Source organism: Sorghum bicolor, chromosome 4 (genome assembly GCF_000003195.3).
Source record: "Sorghum bicolor cultivar BTx623 chromosome 4, Sorghum_bicolor_NCBIv3, whole genome shotgun sequence".
NCBI lineage: Eukaryota > Viridiplantae > Streptophyta > Magnoliopsida > Poales > Poaceae > Sorghum > Sorghum bicolor.
Window position 1 is genome coordinate 38,433,331 of NC_012873.2, and position 6,833 is coordinate 38,440,163.

Genomic DNA, 6,833 nt, shown 5'->3' on the forward strand with positions numbered 1-6,833 from the left:
TACTTGTGGAGAGCACAAGCAAATGTGTTTATTGCAAGGGCAAGAAAGTGGTAGTGGCCGAGAGCTATGAGGACACTATCCAGCTCAAAGAAGAAATTGTCATGCTCAAGAAAGAGTTGCAAGAGCAAGCCAAGCACAATACAATTGTGATTGAGTCACTTGATCAAGACAAGAAGCTTGCATATGAGAACAAGTTACTCAAAGAGGAAAATCAATATCTCAAGCTTGGTTTAATGTATGACAAGCAAGAAGAAGATGAGTCATTCATCTTAGAGGAGTTAGCAAGCAACAATGACCTAATCATCAAGAAGCTAACTCAAGAGAATAGCAAGCTCAAGAAAGAGAAGGAACATCTAACCAAGGGGTTAGCAAAGTTCACAAAAGGAAAGGACCGTCAAAGTGAGCTATTCATGAACACCGTCATGAAGATGGACAAGAGTGGGATTGGCTACAAGGCTCATCGAACAAAGCTCATCAAGTCACTAGCCACTCATGATCAACCAAGCAAGCCAAAGCTAAAGAGATGCTTTGAGTGTGGAAAAGAAGGACACTTTGCTCATGAGTGTGAGGCACCACTACCACCACCCTTGCCCAAACATGCTAGACCATTTGTGAGGCAAGGTCAAGGTTAGCTTCATGGGGCCGCCCAACAAGCAAAGGCCAAAGAAAATTTGGATGCCAAAGCAATTAGTAGAGAAGGTCAAGGGCCCTAAGCAAATGTGGGTCCCTAAATCTCAAGCTTGATCTCTTGTGTGTAGGTGAACTACAAGACCGGTGGATCACATTGGGTAATTGATAGTGGTTGCACTCAACACATGACCGGAGATCCCCGGATGTTCACCTCACTTGATGAAGATGTTGACAACCAAGAGAAGATCACATTTGGTGACAATTCAAAAGGCAAGGTCAAGGGTCTAGGAAAGGTTGCTATATCAAATGACAACTCCATCACCAATGTGCTCTATGTGCAATCATTGAGTTTCAATTTGCTCTCGATTGGATAACTTTTTGATCTTGGTTTTGAATGCTTATTCAAGAAGAAGGAAGTAATTGTGACCAAGGAGGATGACAATGAAATAGTATTCATAGGCTTTCGACATAACAACTTATATGTAGTTGATTTCTCATCCGATGAAGTTGATGTCAAGACTTGCTTATTCACCAAGACTTCACTTGGGTGGTTATGGCATAGAAGGTTAGCACATGTTGGAATGGGCACACTCAAGAAGTTGATGAAGAAAGAATTGATTAGAGGCTTGAAGTATGTGACCTTTGAAAAGGACAAGCTTTGTAGTGCATGTCAAGCCGGCAAGCAAGTTGCAAACACTCATCTAACCAAGGCCTATCTCTCTACTTCAAGAGTGCTTGAGCTACTTCCCATGGAATTATTTGGACCAACCACATATGCTAGTCTTGGAGGCAACAAATATTGCTTGGTCATAGTTGATGATTACTCCCAGTACACTTTGACATTCTTCTTGCAAGACAAGGCCGAAGTTGCATCAATATTCAAGAAGTTTGCAAAGAATGCCCAAAATCAATTTTATGTCAAGATCAAGAAGATTAGAAGTGATAATGGCAAAGAGTTTAACAACACCAACATTGAAGAGTATTGTGATGAAGTTGGAATCAAACATGAGTTCTCCTCAACATACACACCATAATAAAATGGGGTTGTAGAAAGAAAGAACTGGACATTGATCACCTTGGCAAGAACAATATTAGATGAGTACAACACTTCGGAGAAGATGTGGGCCGAGGCAATCAACACCGCATGCTATGCATCAAACCGGCTCTTTCCTCACAAGTTCCTAGAGAAGACACCATATGAGTTGCTCAATGGGAAGAAGCTCGATGTCTCATTCTTTAGAGTGTTTGGTTGCAAATGTTGCATCTACAAGAAGCGCCAACACTTGGGCAAGTTCCAAAGAAGATGTGACATTGGCTACTTGGTTGGCTATTCATCAAAGTCCAAGGCATATAGGGTCTTTAACCATGCCACAAACATGGTTGAAGAAACATTGGATGTTAAATTTGATGAAACTAATGGCTCCCAAGGAGCAAGTGACAATCTTGATGAAGTAGGTGGTGAACCATTGAGGGATGATGTTGGGCATTCTTAACGTCACTACCAAAAGTAGACATAGTTTTCTAATTCTGATAACGGCGCCAAAAATGCCAAACCTATCCCTCATGCCACTTAAGCCAAGTTGTCATCCGCAGCATGACATGAGAGACGCGGTATTGAAATATGCAATTGCTCTTCTAAATAAATAATAAATGAGATCTGCAAGCACACAGATTAATACCGATGTAGCATTTTAACCAGGAAGTATTCCATGTATCGTTATTTATATTTTTACCACTGGGAAGGGATTGCTCAACATCAATGTTGATTATGGAATGGAATATAAGATTGAGTATCTATCATTGCATGTATAATTGAGAGCATTTATCTATCTCTTTCATACAGGGATAAGTGTCACATAAAAGATAGATAAAGTATGAATGGTGACAAAGATAATTAATCTGATCAGCATAACTAGCCACATATAAATATGATAAGCACCTCAACAGATATTCTAGCAAGTCATTAGCATGGAATTAGGACAAACTACAAGAATACTCCCTAATTTATTCTTAACTATACAGTCTAGCATATCATAGTTAGTGCAATTATACTTGGCAATCGTTGCGAGACAGGACTATGCCCATGCATAGTGATATTTTTTTTTGACGCAATCGGCAGGGAAGTCCCCTACCTATTTTTTTCATTTTATTGATATATGTACAAAGAATAAAGAATACAAAGGCCTTCAAGGCTCGAAACAAAAAATACAGAGGAAGCTAGAGCCTATTCTCACACCAACGTTTTAAGGGGTCAGCAGTCCTCTGTTTGGCTTTGATGCACACCAGGCTTAACTCTTCTTTTAGCATGATCTTCCATTCAGTAAGAGAGACTGCCTTATTGTCAAAAATGACACCATTTCTGACTTTCCAAATCGACCACGCTGCTGTGATGAAGATTTCTCTGAAGATGTGACTTCCAAAATTTGCTCTGGCCTTTGCCAGCATCTCGTGAGGAGGTATGTCGAGATCCCAGTCAATATGTATCCAGTTCCAGCAGGCTTGGCTGAAGGCACAGGAGAAGAACAGGTGTAAACAAGTCTCCTCCGGATTAAGAGTACAGAGAGCACAAGCATAGCTGTCCAGGTGCATTTTTTTCCTCTTGAGGAGGTTCCTTGTACTCAAACGGTCCCTAACCAGTAACCAAGCAAAGAATTTATGTTTGCCAAGGTTACCCCCGTTCCAAATCCATTTGAAGATCGGAGAGGCATCAATTTGGCCTTGGAGCTGGTTGTATGCTTTTTTGGGAGAGAAGGTGTTTCCCCAGTTATATTCCCAAGAATCAGCACTTTCTGAGCTTACAAGGTTTAGAGTTAGGATTGCATCTAGATCATACAGTTGATCAGCCGCTTGCTCTGACAGGGGCAGAAAGAGGGTGACTTCTGGGTCCTTTTCTACAAAAAACTTCAGTGACCAATGTTTCTTTCTGCAGAACGAGTATAAGTGAGGAAAAATCCCTTCCAACGGTTGTCCTGACCAATTGTCAAACCAGAGAGTGGTGGTGTTACCCCTACCAGGCCTACACCTGGCAAAACTTCTAAATTTTGGGAAGAGTTTTAAAATATCTTTCCACTAGAAGGAGCCACAGGGGTTTTTTTCATGTGGTGGTATGTTCTCATTGCGATAAAGCTTGGACCATGTCAACTGGACCCATGGGACTGGGGCATGGTTATAGAATTTATCGAGGAACTTCATAAGGAGGGCAATGTTTTGATTTTCTAAGTTGATGATGTTTAGGCCTCCTTCAGCTTTGGTTCTGCACAGTTCTTTCCAGGCTACCAGACATGTGCCCTTTCTATTGATATCACCTTTGCTCCAGATGCAATGTTTTCTAAATCTGTCAATCTGCTCAAGAACCTGAATTGGGATGGACAGCGTGCACATGTAGTAGGTAGGGAGAGCAGAAAGGACCGAGTTGACTAGTATCAATCTTCCCTGATAGGAGAGAAATCTGTTAAAACCCGAGAGTCTTCTTTCCATTCTGGTGAGTAAAGGAGTGAAGTCGTGAACTGAGGGTCTTGTGCTTCCAAGTGGAAGACCAAGATATGTGAAGGGCATGCTTCCAACCCTGCAGCCAAAGGTGGATGCTAGATGAGACAGCCGAGCTTCAGAGACATTAATGGGAAGAAGACAACTTTTGCTGAAGTTCACATTAAGTCCTGTTGAATCAGAGAAACCTCTGAGTAGTCCTTTTAGAGTGAAAAGTTGTCTAGCTTCAGCTGGCATGATGAGTAGTGTGTCGTCGGCATACTGTACAATGGGGAAGAAGTCCTCAAAGTTGTTTAAGAGAGGGTGGTTTAGAATGCCAGCATGCCAAGCTTTGTTGATAATACTTTGGAGCAAATCGGCTGCAAGCACAAAGAGGAGTGGGGAGAGAGGGTCACCTTGTCTAACACCTCTCTTGCAGTGAAAAGGTTTACCTGGGATCCCATTCAGGAGAACTGAGGAATTACCAGAGTCCAGAATTGCTTTGATCCAGTTTAGCCAGTGGTTGTTGAAACCTTTGTATTTTAGCAATTCTAGGATGGTTTGGTGTTCAATTTTGTCAAAAGCTTTCTCAAAATCTTGCTTTAAGATTACCACCTCTTTCTTAGAATGATGACAAAGGTGTAGGAATTGAAAGGCCCAGGCAAGACAGTCCTGAATGCTTCTGCCTTTGATGAAACCATATTGGTTAGGATGGATGAGTTTGGTGATTACTGACTGTAACCTGATAGACAGGAGTTTTGTAATGCACTTAACTGAGCAGTTGAGCAACGAAATAGGCCTGTAATCATCTACTATCTCTGGATGGTCTTTTTTAGGAATAAGGGCAATGTAGGAGCTATTAATACTTGTGAGATCAATGTTGTTGTTGAAGAAATCTCTGAATAATCTGTGAAAATCGTTTTTGATAATGGGCCAGCAGTGTCTTATGAACTTCCCATTGAAACCATCAGGACCCGGAGCATGATCAGGTGGGATGCTTTTAACGACAGCCTCAAAATCCGTATCCTCAAAGGTTCCTTCAATTTGACTGAGGTCTTGTCTGTCTAGCAAGCTATTTAAATCATAAGTGATGGTCGAAAACTCAGAGACGCCCATTCTGTTTTTGAAATTGGCCCAGAGCAGTCCTGCTTTTTGTTCATGATTTGTCACTTGGGTGTCTCCCCCAGGTAAAGTCAGACTGGCAATGCTGTTCTTTCTATGTGAGATGGATGCCATGGCTTGAAAAACTTTGCTATTTTCATCTCCAAGTTTAACCCATCTGATGGTATTTCTTTGTTTCCAGTATATTCGTCTAGATTCCAACAGACTGGCTATGTGCCTTTTGACAAGGTCTCCTAGGGATTGTTCTACCTCATAGAGTGGTCTTTGTTCCTCAAGGCCATCAAGTAGTAGAAGGACCCATTCACTGTTATGAAGTAGTCGGTTGAAATTTTGTAAGGTTTTCCTCCATTTCTTGAGTCCAGTCCTGACTTGTTTAAATTTTGCATTGAGAGTTTTGGCAGCATTGGCAAAGTATGGGGATGTATTCCAGTGTAGATCGACTGTTTTTAAGAAATCTGCATGCTCAATCCAAAAGTTTTCAAATCTAAAGATATTGGACCTGGGAATGGAGCTGCCAAAAGAAATGATAAAGGGGGTGTGATCAGAGATGGGTCTATCCAGGGTTTGGACCTTGGTCGTAGGGTGTGCCCAGCTCCAGCTCTGAGAACAGAAGACCCAGTCTAGTTTGATCAGTAGAGGGTCAGACTGCATATTACTCCAGGTGAAGGATCTGCCGTTAAAGGGGAGTTCAACCAGGTCAAGAGCAGAGATGAGATCATTAAATAGCTGCATTTCGTTGACATCTCCACCTGGTTTGTTTCTATCATCTGTTGACCTATAGAGATTGAAATCACCTGCTAGTATCCAGTCGTCTAGATCATCTGAGTCTGTATTTAGTAACCATGTTATAAAACCCATTTTTGCTTCAGCTTGAGAGGGGCCATAGACATTGGAGAGATGAAATGCAGTCCTATCCAGTTTATTCACGAATCTCATTGTCACACAGTAGCCATTCGAGTGTACTACTGTTCCATCAAAGATCTTACCATTCCAGATGGTGATGATACCTCCTGAGGCACCGACTGATGGTGAGAAGGCGAAGCAGTTTAGATGTTTTTGGGCAAAATTTCTTAAGGTAAAGGCTGTCAAATAGCTCTCTTTTGGTTTCTTGCAGGCAAAGAACTTGGCAAGAGCTTTCTGCTATTTTGGCTCTAATTGCGTCCCATTTGGCCTGGGAGTTTATTCCTCTTATGTTCCAAACTAGGATGTTAAACTGTCTGGTGTTATTCATCGTTAAAACATGAAAAGGATAGAGAGAGGATTAACCCCCCAGGGGGGTTAGCAACATCAGACTCAGCGAGATACCAAAAGATAAACTTCTCATAACCATTCCACGTCGAACCACAATGATAGTGTTCAAAAGCAAACTGCTGAATAGAAACAACCACAGGAATAAAAGATAGCCAACATGCAAGCTGGTAGGGACAGGAGTGTTTATTGTTAGGGAAACGATAGCTAGGCTTGAACAAAAGGTGCACTCTTCTTCTAGAGTGCAGAGACCAAGAGCTAAGTTCTTCAGATTCCATCAACATCCTTCTTGAAAATGGCGGCAGACACATCGCTAGGATGGATCTGTAGGAAGCCAGTGGCAATTCCTTGGGCAACTTCTGATGGCA